This window comes from Pan troglodytes, chromosome 3 (assembly GCF_028858775.2).
Source record: "Pan troglodytes isolate AG18354 chromosome 3, NHGRI_mPanTro3-v2.0_pri, whole genome shotgun sequence".
Taxonomy (NCBI): Eukaryota; Metazoa; Chordata; class Mammalia; order Primates; family Hominidae; genus Pan; species Pan troglodytes.
The window spans coordinates 8,845,859-8,865,358 of record NC_072401.2 but is presented as its reverse complement, the minus strand read 5'-3'; the positions used below and the strand labels follow the sequence as shown (position 1 = coordinate 8,865,358).

The 19,500-nt window shown below is 49.1% G+C and overlaps 1 protein-coding gene across 1 annotated transcript in view; it reads right to left on the bottom strand.

The window, feature by feature from the left end:
- Positions 1-15,155: 15,155 nt before the first annotated feature.
- Positions 15,156-19,500, bottom strand: part of TRMT44 (tRNA methyltransferase 44 homolog) — a 78,928-nt gene continuing 74,583 nt past the window's right edge. The window contains exons 14-15 of the transcript XR_010156453.1: positions 18,156-18,427; positions 15,156-17,649 (exon numbers count right to left, since the gene is read on the bottom strand). The gene's annotated coding sequence lies outside the window, so the exon portion shown is untranslated. The remainder of the gene's footprint in view (positions 17,650-18,155; positions 18,428-19,500) is intronic.

The following is a 19,500-nucleotide window of genomic DNA, read 5'->3' as shown; positions in this document are numbered from 1 at the left end:
CTCCAGCCTGGGTGACAGAGCAAAACCCTGTCTCAAAAAAAAAAAAAAAAAAAATAAGAGAAGAGAAGAAAATCTGCGATGGGTGGTTTTTCTGTTGTTCAGACACTGGTTTATGCTCAGTGCTTCCAGGAATGACCCACCTGCCCCTCTCACCTTCATGTCTGCACCTGCCCTCCAGTTGTTTAAGGTTCTGCCTCTGGATTTTCACTTTTTATTCTTGTTCTTGCTTTCTCATGCTTTTTACATTCATGGAATCATTGATTTTTACCCAAAGTTTTGTGTGGTTATCTCCTTTTTTCAGTTTATCACTTTGATATGTGATTTCAAATTTATTTCAGCACATTGAGCTGATTTAACATTAACACAACATTTCCCTTATTTTATCCTAATAGCTCCTTTTTTTTTTTTTTTTTTTGAGACACGGTCTCGCTACACTGCCCAGACTGGACTACAGTGGTCTGACCTTGGTTCACTGCAACCTCGGCCTCCCGGGTTCAAGCAATTCTCCTGCCTCAGCCTCCTGAGTAGCTGGGATGACAGGCATGTGCCACCACGCCCAGCTAATTTTTTGTATTTTTAGTAGAGACAGGGTTTTGCCATGTTCCCCAGGCTGGTCTCGAACTCCTGACCTCAGGTGATCCACCGTCCTCAGCCCCCAAAATGCTGGGATTTCAGATGTGTGCCCCTGTGCCCGGACACTAAAATCTTTATTTCGATGTCTATTCCTGACAGATTACCTAAAAGATTAACTAAGGCTTACTTTACTTTTTTCTTCTTCCTTCCTTATCATATTTTATTCTTTCTTTATAAATGTTTTTTGTAATGAATGGCCAGTGACTTGGTTGGAATAATATAACAAAAAATACCCCAAACTTCAGCAGCTTCATGGGATGAACATTTATCTCCCACCTCCCCTCACCCCCACCCCAGTGCTGATGTTCCTGGTGGTGGGGGCAGGGTACTCTGCTCCACTCAGTCATTTAGGGATGCAGGTTATGGGGACTCTGCCATCTTGCGGTGTGGCCCTAGGTCACACTGGATGACGTAAACTAAAAATTAAATGTTAAGCCCCTCAACTGACTGAATGGGCCTCTCCTCTCTGCCAAGAGAGGACAGGGCATTCCAAAGTTAACCTGAAAAACCAGTTCAGGCCGTGATGGGAAGCGGGGTCAGACATGCTTCATTTCACCCTCCCCGCTTTGGAATTCAGGCACAGCTGACCAGCATTAACATTAAAACAGGGGAGACCTTCAGACTTTTTGTAGCAACAAGACATCAAATTCTAGCCTGACTCTAGTACAGTATCACATGACAGATAGCAGGCCCTGAAAGAAATGGAAGCGTTTTACCCCAAAATATATTTATTTGACATATTTTGAAATAGCGTTGCACCTCAGGTGATCCGCCCACGTTGGCCTCCCAAGATCCCAAAATGCTGGGATTACAGGCATGAGCCACTGCCCAGCCTAACAACATAAAATTTTAAACATCCACCATGTAACCCATAATGATGTGGCCCAGGAAGACCCAGGAAACCCTCAGCTCATGTGGAAAAGACAATCAACAGCCGCCAATACCTGGATGACCCGGATGTTGGAATTCGCTCATGAAAACTTTAAAGCAAGTGTTGCAGAAGTAATCCAAGAGGAAGAGGTGAACACTATTGAGTTCAGAGGAAAGATAGGAGATGTCAGCAAAGAAACAGAAGCTACAAAGAACCACATGAAAAATGCAGAACTTTCAAATGAAGTAATCAGAAATGTGAAAGCCCACTGTATGGGCTCAATAGTAGAACAAAAATGACACAGGAACGGGTGAGTGAACTTGAAGATAGAGCAATGGGCCAGGCATGATGGTTCATGCCTGCAATCCCAACACGTCAAGAGGCTGAGGTGGGAGGATGCTTAAGGCCAGGAGTTTAAGACCAGCCTGGGAAACACAGCAAGACCCTATCTCTACAAAATAAAAATAAAAATAAAAAAATTAGCCTGGCGTAGTGGTGTATACCTGTAGACCCAGCTACTCTGGAGGCTGTGGCAGGAGAATCGCTTGATCCCAGGAGTTCAAGGCTGTAGTGAGCTATGATTGTGCCACTGTACTCTAGCCTGGGCAACAGAGCAGGGCACTGTCCCTTAAAAAAAAAAAAAGAAAAGAAAAGAAAGCTAAAGCAATATAATTATTCAACATGAACAGCAGTGAAGAAAATATTTAAAAATGAACACAAAATCCAACTGCCCTTCTTTTTTATTATTATTATTATTATTTTTTTTTGAGATAGAGTTTTGCTCTTGTTGCCCAAGCTGGAGTGCAATGGTGCAATCTCGATTCACTGAAACCTCTGCCTACCAGGTTCAAGCAATTCTCCCATCTCAGCCTCCCAAGTAGCTGGGATTACAGGCACACACCACCATGCCTGGCTAATTTTTTGTATTTTTAGTAGAGACAGGGTTTCACCATGTTGGTCAGGCTGGTCTCAAACTCCTGATCTCAAGTGATCCACCCACCTCAGCTTCCCAAAGTGCTGGGATTACAGGCGTGAGCCACTGCACCCAGCCACCAATGCCCATTCTTGGTAAAAATTCTTAACAAACTAGGGATAGAAGGCAGCATCCCCAACCTGACAGAGTGTCTGCAAAACATCCACAACTAACTTGTACTCTATGGTGAAAGACTGGGTGCTCTCCCAGTGACAGCAAGTAGAAAGCAAGGCACCCATTCTCAGTTTGGTTTACACTGACTAGAGGTCCTAGCAAGGGCAATTAGGCAAGAAAAATAATTAGAAGACATGCAGATTGTAAAGGAAGAAGTAAAACTCTCAATTTGGAGATGACACAAGCTTATATGTAGAAAATCCTATAAAAGCTACAAAAAATCATATTAGAGCCAATAAAAAGCTGAGCAATTTTGCAGGATGCAAGATCAATATATGAAGTCAGTAGGATTCCTGTACACAAGCAACACACAAGCCAAAAGTGGAATTGAGAAAAAAATAGCATTAATACCATCAAAAAGAATAAAATACTCAATAAATTTAACCAAAGAAGTGCAAGACTTATTCGCTGAAAACTACAAAACATTGTTGAAAGAAATTAAAGGAGAGTTAAATAAATGGAAAGATACTCTGTATTCATAGATTAGAAGACTAGACTTATTAGGATGTCCATACTCCTCAAACCAGCCTACAGAGTCAGTGTGGTTCCTATCAAAATTCCAATGGTGTGTTGCACAGAATGAATAAGCTGATGCTAAAATTCATGTGAAATTGCAACAAAGCCCAATAGCCAAACAATCTTTAAAAAAGAACAACATTGGGGCCAAGTGTGGTGGCTCACGCCTGTAATCCCAGCACTTTGGGAGGCCAAGGCAGGTGGACTGCTTGAGCTCAGGAGTTTGAGACCAGCCTGGGCAACATGGTGAAATCCTGTCTCTACAAAAAATACAAAAATTAGCCAACATAGTGATGCACACCTGTAATCCCAGCTACTCGGGAGGCTGAGGTAGGAGAATCACTTGAACCCAGGAGGTGGAGGTTTCAGTGAGCTGAGATCATGCCACTTCACTCCAACCTGGGCAACAGAGCAAGACTGTCTCAAAAAAAAAAATTAGCTGGGTGTGGTGGTGCACACCTGTAGTTCTAGCTCCTCAGGAGGCTGAGTTGGGAGGACTGCTTGAGCCTTGGAGGTTGAGCCACTGCACTCCAGCCTGGGCAACAAAATTGAGAGTCCAGAAAGATACCCATACAGCTATGCCCAAATGATTTTGACAAGGGTAACAAGATCATTTCATAAGGAAAAAATCTTTTTTTAACACATGGTGATGGAACAATAGGACATTCATATGCAAAGAAGAATGAATGTGGATCCCTACCTCACATCACGTACAAAGATGAACTCACAACTCTCAAGTCCTAAATGTAACAGCTAAAACTATAAAACTCTTAGAAAGAAATATGGATGTAAATCTTTGTGACCTTAGATCAGGCAAGTTTCTTGGATATTAAACCAAAAGCAACAAAAGAAAAATTTAAATTGAACTTTATCAAAATGTAAAACTTTTGCTGCAAAGGACATTCTCAAGAAAGTGAAACAAGAACACACAGAATGGGATAAAATGTTTACAAATCATATATCTGATAAGGGTCTAGTGTCCAGAATATATAAAGAGCTTTCACAAGTAAACAAAAAAAGCACAAATAACCCAATTAAAACATGAGGAAAGGATCTGAGTAGACATTTCCCTAAAGAAGATCTGCAAATGGCCAGTAAGCACGCACTATGGCCTGAATGTTGACGTCCCTGCCAAATTCATATGTGGAAATTTAACCTCCAAGATTGTGGTCTTAAGAGATGGGCTCTTTGGGGGGCCCTCTGTTCTCATGAATTGGATTAATTTCCTTATAAAAAGGGTTTGAGTGGCAGATTTGTTCCATCCACCTCTTCTGCCATGTGAGGACACAGCAAGAAGGTACCATCTTTGATGCAGACAGTGGGCCCTCACCAGACACCAACTCTCCCGGTACCCTGATCTTATATTCCTCATTCCCTAGAACTGTGATAAATACATTTCTATTGTTTTTAAATTACCCAGTCTTAGGTATTCTGTTGTAGCCATAGGAACAGACTAAGACAGCACATGAAAAGATGTTCATGGTCATGAGTCATTAGGGAAACACAAATCAAGACCACAGTGAAATACCACTTCACATCTATTAAGATAGCTGCAACCAAAACCAGAAAACAAGTGTTGCCAAGGATATAGAGAGGTTGGAACTCTCATACACTGCTGGTGGGAATTTAAAATTATGCACTAGTATGGAAAACAGACGGGTAGTTCCTCAAAAACTTAAACATAGAGTCGTGTGATGTCCTAGCAATTCTACTCCTAGGTGTTCAAGAGAATTGAAAACATGTTTACACAAAAACTTGTGTACAAATGTTGATAGTCAAAATAGCTAAAAAATGGAAACAAATGTCCACCAACTAATGAACAGATAAAAAATTGTTGTATGTGGCTGGGCGCAGTGGCCCACGCCTGTAATCCCAGCACTTTGGGAGGCTAACGTGAGAAGATTGCTTGAGATCAGGAGTTTGAGACCAGCCTGGGCAACATGGTAAGACCCTGTCTCTACAAAAATACAAAAATTAGCCAGGCATGGTGGTGCATGCCTCTAGTCCCAGCGCTTTGGGAGGCTGAGGTGGGCAGATCACTTGAGGCCAGGTGTTCAAGACCAGCCTGACCAACATGGCAAAACTCCATCTCTACTGAAAATACAAAACTTAGCTGGGTGTGGTGGTATGTGCCTGTAGTCCCAGCTACTCGAGAGGCTGAGGCAGGAAGATCCTGGGAGCCCAGGAAGTGGAGGCTGCGTGAGCTATGATCGTGCCACTGCACTCCAGCCTAGGTGACAAAGCAAGACCCTGTCTCGATAAAATAAAATAAAAATAAAAATTATAGCATGTTCATATTCATACAATGGAACATTATTCAACCATAAAAAGAAAGAAGTACTGATACATTTCACAGCACGGATGAACATGTGTGAAAGCATGTTAAGTGACAGAAACCAGACACAAAAGGCCACATCTATTATTCCATTTATATGAAATGTCCAGAAAAAGCAAATCCACAGAGACGGAAATAGTTGAGTGGTTGCTGGGGGTGGGATGGGGGAGGAAGGCCTGGGGAGGAGCGATGATTGGCACAGGCTTTCCCTTTGGGGTGGTGGAGCTGCCCGGGAACTGGGGAATGATGATGGTTGCACAACACAGAATTTACCAAAATCCGCGGACACTTTAAAATGGATAAAAGAGTGACTTTGATGTCAGGAGAACTACATCTCAATTAAAAATACAATTAAAAAATAAACAAAGACGTATGGGATCACAATAAAACATCCAAAGTTTGTGCTCATCAGAGTCTCAGAAGCTGAAGAGGAAGTGGTTGATGCAGAAAAAAAGATATTAAAAGAAATAATGGCTGAAAATGTCCCATATGTGGCAAAAGACATAAACTGGAAACAAACCAAACAGGTAGGTAAATGGATGAACAAAGTAGGCAACACCTACAGCCCACACAGATGCTGCTCAGCACGGAAAAGGAAGGGCCCTTGGCATGGGCAGCAATGCCAAGCTCACAGCCCTGCTACCTGGAGCACTCCTGTAACAGCGGCTCTAAAGTCTCTGTCAGAGGGTTTCCATGTACACCGCATTCTCTTGTTCTTTTTTGTTTTCACTGAGACAGGGTCTCACTATGTTGCCCAGGCTGATCTCAAACTCCTGGGCTTAAGGGATCCACCTGCTTCGGCCTCCCAAAGCACTGGGACTACAGGCGTGAGCCTCCCTGCCCGGCCATGTGGCATTCTCAATAAGGCAAAGCTAAAGTGACAGAGAGCAGGTCACCGGTTGCTGGATGACGAGGGGTGGCATGGGGAGTTTCTCTGGGGTGACTAAGCGGTTCTGCGTCCTCACTGCAGTGGGGGGAGGCGGGTCACACAAATCCATACACCTGTTAAAATTCATAACTCTGTGCACCGAAAAAGATACGTTGAGAGCATGAGAATCTAAAAAGTAAAATATACAAATTTTAAAAAATTATTTTTCAACCTCAGCTCAGGAAAAGACATCCTGGGGACCCTGGATTGAGAGAAGGTGGAAGATCATCACGGCTAGGATGCTAGGATTTTGTTTTCACAAAACACACTCCATACGCGGAGGACTTTGCCGCTCACAGAGCCCAGTTCCACCATTTCCCAGTGCGTCCTTCACATCCACTGGGTGAATAGGTGAGCAGAAGTCCACTCCCCAGTGAGGGCAGAGGGGCCCCTGGAGGCACGAAGAGGAGAGTGCCCAACACGCAACCACGTGTGGCTGTCCATGGCAGGGCAGGTTCTGTGCCTCCCACATTCAGCTTTTCCTGCACACACCTCATCTACCTGGACAACCTCGCTTTACCCCTGAGGCCTGGGCTGCGGGAGGGCCTTGCCTGTGCTGAATAAGGAGGCTGGAGGGAGCACGGGTCCCTTTCTCGAGGGCACCGCCAGGGAGCTGGGTTCCCAAGGGAGTCCCAGTCTCTCCAAATACCACCCTGGATCCATGATGTGTGGGCACCACGCTGGATCCTGGGAGGGAGCTCATACCCAAGCATTTCCCCCTCAAGCTGGGTGACCTAGAGCAGCCACAGGCTCTCCCTGTGCCTCGGTTTCCTTAGCTATGAAAGTAGAAATAAGACATGAAGATACAGAAATAAAGAGACGTAAAGATCCCAGCTCATCGACTGACTCTCCCACTTCCCGTCTCTGAGATGGGCTGCACCCAGCACCCTCACACTTGAGCCTGTCGTCGGCTGGCAAGTCCTATGCACTTTTGGCAATGCATGAGTGATGTTTCATTGCCATTTACAATGTCCTCAGATTGTCAGCTGGTGGCAGAAGGAAAAGCGCCACACATGCTTTACTTGGCAGCAGTTTTTCCTCTTAGTGATGTGGAGATGATGCCACCACGTCTTGCAGTGGGTCGTGTCCAGGAGTGGAGGGCATGTGGTATTTATTTATTCTTGCAGCCTCCTGCGAGCCACCCACTATGCTGGCCTGGGGTGTAAAGAAGAAAGGCCACCCCCAGCCAGCCAGGAGATGGCAGCCCAGCAGGATGGCCACACACAGATGATGCAATTCTGCCCAAGCAGCGGAGATGGGGAGCGAGGCCCACAGAACCTGTCCCAAATGCTTCCCGTCTTGAGGCTTGGCTCCCGCTTCCACACCACTGGGTGCCTGGCTCTGCCGCAGCCCCCTTCACCCCCCCCCCACACCTGCCCACGTGCTCCCCAGAAGTGCCCAGGCTCACCACCTCACTGCAGAGCTGCCCCTCTGGAGCCGGCAGTTTTGCCCCTAAAACGAGAGCCTAGGCAAGCTGATCTCCAGAGGCCTCCTCGGCCCTCATGGCCCAGGAACATAAATTTTCATTTCTTGTAAACTTGGAATATTTGGAATTCCACAAGTTGCCCCATTGAACTTTTCCAGAAATATTTCCCAAGCTGCAAATTCTTGGGCCTCCTTTGAAATGCATCTTCCTCCAATCCTGCTTCTCTATGCCCTTGGCCTCCCCTGAGGCCCAGAAACTCCTGAGTTTCACTGGGAGGTCTTTTGAGTGGGTCTCCCTGAGGGGTCTCCATGAGAAGCTGTGAGCTTTCAACCCCCATGCCAGGGAGACTAGGGTGATGGGGCTCCAGGAGGTGGAATCTGAAGCTCATGTCACCCTGGAAACACCTCTTCCAGGAAGGCCCCCTGACCACCACCCCTTCTCCCAGCAGGGTTCCTTGGGCCAGCACATGTCCAGCCATCTGTGGGAAGAACTAACCTACCCTAGGCCGTCTGCAGTCCTTCTGAGTGTGACTAGCACACGAGACTCACTGCGTGAACAGGTGTGTGCACACGCTCCAGCCAGGTGAGCCATCTCCCAGGGATGCGCCCGGGTGATACCGCAAGGCCAGGCCACAAGAAAGTCTCCAAATACTCTGATTTCTGTACTTGTTGTGGGCCTGGAACAAACATTTTTCAGACAGACCCCAATCTGTCAACTGTACTGTGTCACCCTGTAGGGGCCCCTTAGCTCTGTGGCCAAAGGGCCCACTCCAGCAAGGTCACCACATCCCATTCAACCCCACATACCCAGCCCCCAGGACAGGGTGTCCTGGTAAGGGAACGGCAGGAGGAATCAGCGCCTGAGAGTGTGAGCCAGGAATAAGTGCACAGAGGGACAAGTGCAGGGATGGAGCTGTCTTTTCCTCGCTGATCTCTGGAAGTGTGGTGTGGGTTTGGATGCCAGTCCTCCGGTTCCTGTGTGGGAAGCATTCTCCCATCTGTGGTTTGTCTTTGCACCTTCCTTGTGGCACGATTCTGCACGCAGAGTATATAAAATCCTTTATGGCTTGAACTCTTCATGTCCCAGTTGAGAAATCATTCTCTCTTTTTTTTTTTTTGAGATGGAGTCTCACTCTGTTACCCACTGCACAGGCTGGAGTGCAGTGGCGTGATCTCGGCTCACTGCAGCCTCTGCCTTCTGGGTTCAAGCAATTCTCCTATCTCAGCCTCCCGAGTAGCCAGGACTACAGGTGTGCACCACCACACCTGGCTGATTTTGTAGTTTTGGTAGAGATAGGGTTTCACCATGTTGGCCAGGCTGGTCTTGAACTCCTGGGATCAAGTGACCTGCCTGTCTTGGCCCTCCAAAGTGTTAGGATTACAGGCGTGAGCCACCGCGCCCAACCCTTCTTAACATTTTTGAGTTTTGCTTTTCACGTTTAGATCCCTGATCCACCTCAGGTTTGTTTTTGTGCGTGGCGTAAAATAGAGCTGAAACGTTTTCATTGTCCGTACAGACAGGCTATGACTCCAGCCCTATTTCTCAAAGTAACTGCCCTTTCTACACCAAATGACATGGAAAAGCCACAGCCACTGTCTGGCGAGGAACCTGGTGTGCTCTCCCTCACCTCCTCCGCTGGCCAACTCCTGTTCATTCCTCAGTACCCAGTGGTGTGCTCAGGCCTCCAGGAATGCCCAAGTTTGGTGCCTCCTCTGGGCTCCCACTAGCTCTGTGTTCCCATCTGTCAACAGCAGAAGATAAGTGGACAAGCCATCCAACCCCCTGGGATCAGCCGTCAGAGGCTGGAGCTGTTTCTCTTATAGCTGTGTGACTTTGGGCACATTCCTTGACTCCTCCAAGCTCAGTTTCCTTGTCTACAAAGACAAAACAAAGATTTTAATGTGTGTCATGAAGTTTGAGGCAAATATTAAGTAAAATCATCTTTATAAGCTTTCTGGCCTATCAGGAGGTCTTTAGAAATTATTGTTATTATGGCCCCAGTGCTGCTTGCAGATGTGAGAGCCACCTCTTTCCTTGGCTGCTTCCCCACAAGACTGAGCACTGCCTGGGCATAGGAGCTGGGGCTGCCCCCAGGCCTGCCTGTGGGGCGTTTTGTTTGCTAAACTGGGTGTACACAGCCCTGGACGAAGGCGGGAAGAAGGGAGGGTGCCATTATGGCCATCGATGGGGAGAGGAACATCGAGAAGACAGAGCAGCCTCGGGCTTGGCAGAGAAAGGGGGTTCCAGTCTACGTGGCCACCTCGTCCCTTCCAGGCGTTCCTTTCACTGTGGAAAATCAGACCTGGCACCCTCCCGGCTCAAGGCACAAAGCCCTGGCAAGTTCTATGAGGACTTCTCCAGATGGCCCGGGAAGGCCTTGGTCGCATTCTGGCTAAACACTCTCCAGCCACCCTCAGCAGCCCTGAGCTGGGCACAGAGTTGGAAGCAGCTCAGCGCCGTTGCTGGGAACAGGAGTCCTCCCCTCGGCACCACCCTGGCCTCCCCCTAATCCCCGCCTGCCTGTCACCCCACCAGGGACATAGCTGAGCAGGCTCAGCATTGAGATCTCAGCCTTCGATATCCTCTCTCCAACTAAAAGTCAAAACGGGCAACTTCAAATGTTTAAAAGGCATCAGTTTTCTCAGCAAGGTTTCCCCGGGCCCTCTCTGCGTCCAGCCCTGTGATAAAAGCAGGAGGTGGGAGAGGATGGAGACCCCACCCTGCCCTCTACTCGGGGGCAGTGACCCAAGTCCTGGGCCACGACATTATGTGAGAAAGGAGCTGGTGAGGCCGACAGAGCAAGTCAGTCACAGTGTCAGGGCCACTGGCTCTCCTGTCCAAGGGTCTGTCCTCACCACCGAGAACATTCACGACCAAGCCAGGCCCAGCTCCTGCCCTGCTCCCTCCGGCCAAACCAGGCTCTTCCTGTCAAAGGCAGTCTCTCATTTCGAAGACCCTGAGCTTTGGGGCCAAACTGTCCATTCATTCATTCATTCATTCATTCATTCATCTCTCTGTGCTTCAATGTCCCTATCTGCAAAATGAGCATAACCTCAGCACCCACCCCACAGGAATGCGATGTGGATTTCCTTCGTGGGTGAAATCTCAGTTAATCATACTCTCTCTTTTACCTTGCCTATGATTGGAACCTAGGGATGAAGACATCAGGCATACAGGAATGAATATAAAATATCACCTTTATCAAATGAGAAAAAAAAAAGGCTGGGTTCAGAACATTTGCAGATGTGCGGCAATGACTTCCTAATGCCACCAGGGTTAGGTCACCGCCCAGCCGCAAGCAGCACAGGCCACACAACCTCCCCGAGTGGGCTTCCCCAGGCCTGGCGGCTGGAAGGAGCTGACCACGCCCAGAGCTGGGGCAAAGAATGGAGAAGCAGCAGATACTCATGGACAGTGTCCTCCCCGCAGACAACACCCTCCCCGCCGAAAGGCAGGGCAAGGAGCAGGGCAAGGGCCGTCCAGTGCCCTGGAAGGTTTAGGAAAGGTGAGGAAACCAGGCAGAGGAAGATGCATTCTATGACCACCTTCACCCACATTCCATCCAAACAGTGTCAGGATATCAATAAAGTGCTTAGAACAGTGCTGGGAAGAGAAAGTGCACAAGGACCAATAGCTATCACCATTATTACAACTTGTACTTTTCAAGCCCTTGCTATGTGCCCAGCACCAAGCAAGAAGCTGAGGATACAGAAGTGTGCAGGGCGAGCACGGCCCTGCCCTCTCGAGCCTCAGCCCCTGGCACTCACTTCTGTGTGATGTTGAGTAAATCAGTCACTTTCCCGAACGTGTTTCCTACTCTGTCAAAAACCAGCTACCCTTTAGAGCTGTTGAAAGGATGTCATGAGATAAAGGTGTTATAACACCTGTCTTCTTCAAGTCATGTTAATCCTGCAACTTTGTTATTTTTCAACATGTTTTAGACACTTTAGGTCCGTTGCACTTTCATATGAATTTTATTTTAGTTTAGTTTAGTTTATTTTTTATTTTATTTTATTTTTTCCTGAGATGGAGTCTTGCTCTGTCACCCAGGCTGTAGTGCAGTGGGGTGATCTTGGCTCACTGCAACCTCTGCCTCCTGGATTCAAGCGATTATCCTGTCTCAGCCTCCTGAGTAGCTGGGATCACAGGTGCACATCACCATGCCTGGATAATTTTTGTATTTTTAGTAGAAATGGGGTTTTACCATGTTGGCCAGGCTGGTCTCAAACCCCTTACCTCAAGTGATCTGCCCGCCTTAGCTTCCCAAAGTGCTGGGATTACAGGTGGGAGCCACCGTGCCTGGCCTCATATGATTGTTAGAACTGATTTATTGATTTTTACAAAAAAAAGCCTGCTGATGCTGCACATGGTGGCTCAGCATAGAAGTTCTCTTCTATTCCTACTAAGCTGAGAGTTTTTATCAAGCACAGATGTCAGATTTTGTCAAAGCTTTCTTGCATCTATGGAGATGATCAGGTGGTTTTTCATTATTAGTTTGTGAATGTAGTAAATTATATTGATTGCTTTTAAAATGTTAAACCAACCTTGCATTCCTGGGCTAAAAATGCCTTGGTCATAATTTATTATCCTATTTTTATATTATTAGACTCAATTTGATAAAATTTTATTACAATTTTTGCACTATGTTCTTAAGAGGTATTCGCTTATTTTCTTGTAATGTCTTTGTCAGGTTTATGTATCAGAGTAATGCTGGCCTTACAGAATGAGTTGAGAAATATCCCTTCCTTTTCCATTTTCTAGAAAGCTTGGGTATAATTGGGGTTATTTCCTTCTTAGATTTTTGGTAGAACTTGATAGTGAAACCACCTGGACTTCAATTTTTTTATGGGGAAGTTTTTAACAACAAATTCAATTTCTCTAATAGATGTAGAGCTATTCAGGTTATATTTTTCTTCTTGAGTGATCTTTGGTATTTTATCTTTCAAGAAATTTGTCCATCACAGCTAAGTCATTGAATTTATTGGCATGGAGTTGTTCATATTATTTCTATTTTCTTTTCAATATCTATAGGGCCTGTAGTGATGTCATCCCTCTCATTCTTGATTTTGATATTGTTGGGCTTTGCCCAAACAGGATCTCCTACAAAACAGTAATAATATTTCAAGCAGACATGCTCCATTAGCTTTTCCAATAGTTATTTCACTTTCTTCCTGGAATCTCCCAAACATATTCTCACTGCCTTCACCTCTATTTGTACCATCAGGTCCTGCATGGAGTTTTGCCCCATGGGATGGTAGTGCAAGGTAGGGCTAGGTACAACTGTATACAACAGAGGGCAGAATTAAGTGGCTTAAGCAGATGAAAGGTTTACTCTCTCAGGTAAAATAAAAGATATCAGGAGATGGGCAGTCTGGGGCCAGTGTGACAACCCCACACTGGCTGCTTCTCTCTTTCTGCTTCAACATATTTGGTATGTGGTGCCCATCTTCAAAGTCACAATCTGGCTGCCAGAGCTCCAATAACTACATCTGCATCCCAGGCAAGAAGAAGGGAAGGGCAGGGGTCAGAAGGGGTGAGCACCACTTATCTATTCCCTTAGGGAACTTTCCTGGAGCCCGCTCAGGTAAATTCCACTTGCACCCCATGGGTCCCACCCTACAGATTAAACTGCCTGACTCTGCCTTCAGCCTGGGGCCTCTTCCACGCCTCACCATCCCTAATACCTCCCTTTGCCCCTAGTACAACCCCACACCCAATGAAGCCAGGGCACCTTCCGTAACTAAGGCCCAGAGGATGATCTTCATTCCTCTGTTCTACAGATGGGGAAACTGAGGCCCAGAGAAAAGGTGTTTGGCCCAAGGTCACTCACAAATTTAGTGGCCAAGCAGGGCAACCACAGCAGCCACTCTTCCTAGCCAGAGCTCCTTCCATTGCATTCCTTCTGGTTCTTTGAAGATGACATTCAGGGAGATTGACCAGGTGGACCCAAGACCACCCAGTAAGCAGCTGAATGAGTCATCTTAGGGTAAGTGTGCCAGGTGCCACTGAGCCCCCCAGAACATGGCTGGGTGTGGTCTTACTTATCACAAGTGATCTCTCATTCACCCCACAGGTTTGCTCCACCCTGACCCAGACCAGAGCAGAGCTGCAGATGGGGCACCCCAAGAAGGTTCCTTTTGTCTTCCTAGAGCAGGGCTTCAGTACCTGACACTGCTGACTCATGTTCCCATCTCCCAGAGTGAGGGATCTCACACACACACGCAAGTGCATGCACAAACACAGACACACGTGCACACTCTGGAAGAAGCAGGGCTGTGCGATTTTGCATAGAGGCATCTGACACCTGGGAATGAACGATTCTAATTCCACAGGCACTCACTGAGTGCCTCCTGGGCTTAACCTCTGGGCCCTTGGAAGCATGAGTGTTGGCCACAGGGCTGCCCCAACGGCACCACTGAATAGGAGGGAGTTGACAGCCCCTGGGATGGCAGCCAATTTGCCCTTCTCCTCAACTGAGATAATACTGGGACAGAAAAGATTTCGAGGCAAATGACACCCCATGCATGGCACATCCCACCCCACCTTCAGATGATCAGAGTTGGAGAGAATGGTAGAAAATATTAGATGAAGCTGCAGCTGCCTCCGTGTCTCCCCGCACCCCTGCCCATTTGACAGGGGCAGCCCAGGAGTCCCTGTTACATCTCTGCTGGGCTGGTGCAGCTAGAAGAGGAGAGGCAGCTCCCAGAGGGGCTGTGAGCAGAGAAGGGCCTGTATCGAAGGCCATTCTTTTTTTTTTTTTTTTTTTTTGAGACGGAGTCTCACTCTGTCACCCAGGCTGGAGTGCAGTGGTGCGATCTCAACACACTGCAAGCTCTGCCTCCCGGGTTCACGCCATTCTCCTGCCTCAGCCTCCTGAGTAGCTGGGACTACAGGCACCTGCCACCACACCTGGCTAATTTTTTGTATTTCTAGTAGAGATGGGGTTTCACCGTGTTAGCCAGGATGGTCTTGATTTCCTGACCTCGTGATCCACCCACCTCGGCCTCCCAAAGTGCTGGGATTACAGGCGTGAGCCACCGCGCCCGGCCTGAAGGCTATTCTTGACCCAGGATGTGGGGACACCCTCTGACATTTCCCAGCCACCCCGTATGGTGAGGGCTCCTTTCTCATTTTGCAGAGGATGGCTAAGGTAAATTGCCTGAAATTAGCTGGGGGCATGTGAGACCTGGTACCCAATTGTCCAGGCCAGAGCCCACACTCCCCAAATCTCAGCATCTTCACTGCTGCTTCTCTCTGGGGCAAAGAGAAGCCCAGCAGCTTCCCGCCCTCCCTTCTGCCCTAATGCCCAGCTGCAGCCTGCATGGACAGAATCAGTTCCTTCTAGGAGTGCCGGCTCAGAGAAAGGTCACTTTCAAAATAGAGAGATTCTAGAATGCGCCTCAGTTCTTGGAAGTCACTTTTTCCTTCTCAGCCAAAAGAGCGAAAGCAGTTGCCCAGGCCCCCGCCCTCTCTTGTCCACGCCAGAAGTTTGTGCCTCGTGCAAACTCGAGAGAAATGGGCGCCTCCCAGCCATGGCCTACTGCTGACGTGGCCTCAAGTCCGGGCCACCACAGGGAGAAATGGGACCTTCCAGAGCTTGTGCAGGAAGAAGCTGGTCATGCCAAAGTGTCAGGCCCTGCCCTGGCCAGAGGGACTGGGCTCCGGCAGTCGTGCCTTTGGGGACTCTCTGAGTGAGGGGCTGGAGGTGGAGCAGGAGAGGCCCTCGGCTGTGCTGGTGACCCTCTCATGCTGTCACTCAGCTCCAGGGGTACGCAGACCCCACAGGGCCCCACCCAAAGCTACCCCACTGGCCCCACTCCACCCTCCCTCCCTGAAAGCCAGGAAGTGCCATCCAAGCGCCCACCCTGTGTAGGCAAGGACAGGAAGAGCCTAGCACAGGTTACTCAGGTGCATGGGCAAGGCCGGGTACCAAGCCAGGTGTGTCTGACCCCAGAGCTGGTGCCTTCTCTCCTGCATGCCCTACCCTGCCCTGAGCCACAGCCTCATGGGGCCAAAGGCAGACTTCTTGAAAGGGCATAACATCCAGCCAGTCATCAAGGTCAGAGGACTCAGGACAACTAAGCTGGAAGGACCCTAGAGCCACGTGGCCTGTGTGCAGGTCTCAGATGAGGATTCAGGGGCCCAGAGAGGACACGACTCCTCCAGCCTCACACGGCAGGTTGAGGAACAGAGTCGGGACACACCTGCTGCCCCCTCCTGAACCCTGGAGACATCAAGCTCCCTACCAGATGGCTGTTGCTTCCTCTGCCCCCCTCCCTCTTCTGCTCCCTGGCACTGAAGGAGTGGCAGGAAACTCAGGAGGGCCCTGTCTTGACATGCCATGATCACCACTAGATACAAATGAACTTTTCAAATAAATTTCTGGATGAATCATTATACCAGGAAACCTTGAAAACTGCCTATTTCTCCTGGAGGCTTCTATCCTCTGTCTGGTCCAACAGCTGCCTGCAGTCTCCTTTCTTGAAAACTTGTAAATAATTCATTTGGCTGACGGGGCTGTTGACAACTATGCCAGTGTCTGCTGCAGCCCCAGCAGCTGGAACCCCAAGTCCAGCGAAGTCCCCTGGCTGTTAAAATCAGCACTGAGTCCTTAGCTCCTCTTTCAAGTCCATTCTCTCCCCAGACACTCATGAACTGGGCAATAGAGCATGGCCCTCATGAGGCTCCATCTGCACACCAATCCTTCACTGGGGTTTCAAATCAGCCAGAAGAGATATCTGCAAGAAGCTTGTTCAGGTTACACTGTTACAAGGTTACATTGTTACAACCGTACATCATTGCCAAGGCCACATTGCTCATGAGAAGATGGGTGAAACTCTAACAACTCTCTCTGATGAGTTCTGGGCTGGTGGTGTTGTTGTTTTTGTTGTTTTGTTTTTTGTTTTTTGAGACAGGGTCTTGCTCTGTTGCCCAGGCTGGAGTGCAATGGTGCGATCTTGGCTGACTGCAGCTTCAATCTCTTGGACTCAGACTCTTCTGCCTCAGCCTCCTGAGTAGCTGGGTCCACAGGCACACACCACCAAGCCTAGATAATTTTTTTTATTCTTGGTAGAAATGGAGTCTCACTATGTTGCCCAGGCTGGTCTTGAACTCCTGGCCTCAAGCCATCCTCCCACCTTGACCTCCGAAAGTGCTGAGATGACAGGCATGAGCCGCTGCACCTGGCCTGGGCTGGGGTGAGGTTTTTCAGGGAATGGTGAAGGGTGAGGGGCTAGAGAATTAGGCTTGTTGATTGGTCAGGTCAGGGAAGGGAGATGAGTCATCAGTATCTGGGACCATGTTCTTGGGCGAGTCAGCTCCTCCGGGGTCCTCAGGACAGCTGGCGTCAGAAGTGTCCTTGGCACGCAGAGCCTGGAGGGGTATCTCAGGGGAAAACACGTTCCCAGTGCTCAGGCTGTCGTCTGCAGAGCACTCGAGGGGGTGATGGTCTTGTGGCCGGGCCTGCGTGACTCTGGGGCCATAGCAGCAGATGGGCACGAGGTGGTGGGTTGGAGCGTGGCCACCCAGGGACGAGCACAGAGGGCGCCGCGCTGAGTTCATTTTTGTTTTCCCCCCTCTATTCTTCCCTGGTTAATTTTATGAAGTTTACAGGGACGGTTTCAGACCCCCAGCGTACAGCTGGGCAGAACTTCCATCTTGTCGTGGGGGAGAGACCACGGACAACCATCTCACTCCCAGGAATGCAGGCGCTCAAAGGAGGGTGTCACACAGAGGCGTGGAAAGCCTGGCGAGCTCTTCCAATATTTTCAGGCACTTCCCACTTCTTATTGGACTATAACAGACATGAAGAAGTACAGATGTCATCAGAGGACAGCTTGATGGACTTTCACCAAGTGGGCACAGCCCTGAACCAGCCCCATGTCACCCCGCCCTGGGGAGGGAACGTTTGAGCGGAGGCTGAAGGCACTGGGAGTGAGCTGTGTCAGTGCCTGGGGAACAATATTTGGGCAGAGGGACCAGCCTGCTCCTTGGCCAGGAGCACCCCAACCCCTAGCCCAGCCTCTGCTCCCTGCCCCGCTTCCTGCATGGCCCTCAGGCCATCCCAGGGGTCATATCCCCCTGAAAGCCTTTCCTGACTCACCCGACTCGGGTTGGGTAAGGCACTGGGAATGAGCTGTGTCAGTGCCTGGGGAACAATATTTGGGCAGAGGGACCAGCCTGCTCCTTGGCCAGGAGCACCCCAACCCCTAGCCCAGCCTCCGCTCCCTGCCCCGCTTCCTGCATGGCCCTCAGGCCATCCCAGGGGTCATATCCCCCTGAAAGCCTTTCCTGACTCACCCGACTCGGGTTGGGTAAGGCACTCCTCTGGGCTCCCACAGCCCCGGCCCTGCCCCTGGTGACACTTGCTGTTCCTCTGTCTCTGTCAGGCTGGGAGCAGCTTGGGAGCAAGGGCAGCATCTGCTCAGGAAATGCTGTGGATGCCAACTGCTCTCGTCATTCTATGGGCCTGCCGCAGGGGCAAAGCCAGGACAGCCCTTCACCGCTGCCCTTCGGTGGACCGTGAGTTCCCAGTGGTCAGCCCGAATCCTCCAAGACCATTTCCTCTGAGCCTAGAACAGGACCCAGAACAAATTGGGTGGTAAATAAATAAGTGAAGCCAGGTGCATTGGCTCACACCTGTAATCCCAGCACTTCGGGAGGCCAAGGCGGGAGGATTGCTTGAGCTCAGGATTTCGAGACCAGCCTGGGCAGCATGGTGAAATCCTGTCTCTACAAAAAAATACAAAAATTAGCTGGATGTGGTGGCACACGCCTGTACTCCCAGCTCCTCGGGAGGCTGAGTTAGGATGATCACTTGAGCCCAGGAGGTGGAGGTTACAGTGAGCTGAGATCATGCCACTGCACACCGGTCTGGGTGACAGAGTGAGACTCTGTCTCAAGATAATAATAATAAATAAATAAATTGAATGGTGCCCCGCCAAGTGCCCAGTGCACGTGGAGCAGGCATCACTCTGCGGCTCCACACCCTGTCTCCTCCCAACACGCCTGTGTGCTCCACACTGCTGCTGCTCTTACTATGTGGGCCTGAGCCTGGGGGCCTTTGCAGGTAACTGTGTTAAGTACAACATTTTTAGAGAAAGTATCAAAACCGTTCAACTCAGTGAATTCTTATCAAGTGGACACATCCATGTAGCGCTGCCCCCCAACTGGGTCCCAGATCAGAAACTGTAGAACATGACCTCACTCTGAGGTCCCCTGCTACTGCCTCAAAGGATGAGGGCAGCCACCGTTTCACCCTCCATCCCCACAAATGCTTTCGCCTGGCTGGAGGGTTGAGTAAAAGGTAGTGCACGCAGTGGCTCACATCTGTCATCCCAGCACATTGGGAGGCTGAGGCGGGCGGATCACTTGAGGTTAGGAGTGTGAGACCAGCCTGGCCAACATGGTGAAACCCCATCTCTACTAAAAAAATACAAAAATGAGCTGGGCATGGTGGCGGGCACCTGTGATCCCAGCTACTCAGGAGGCTGAGGTTGCAGTGAGCCAAGATCGCACCACTGGGCTCGAATCTGGGAGGCAGAGGGTGCAGTGAGCCGAGATCACACCACTGCACTCCAGCCTGAGCAAAAGAACGAGACTTTGTCTCAAAAAAAAAAAAAAAAAAAAAAAGATCAGAGCCCAG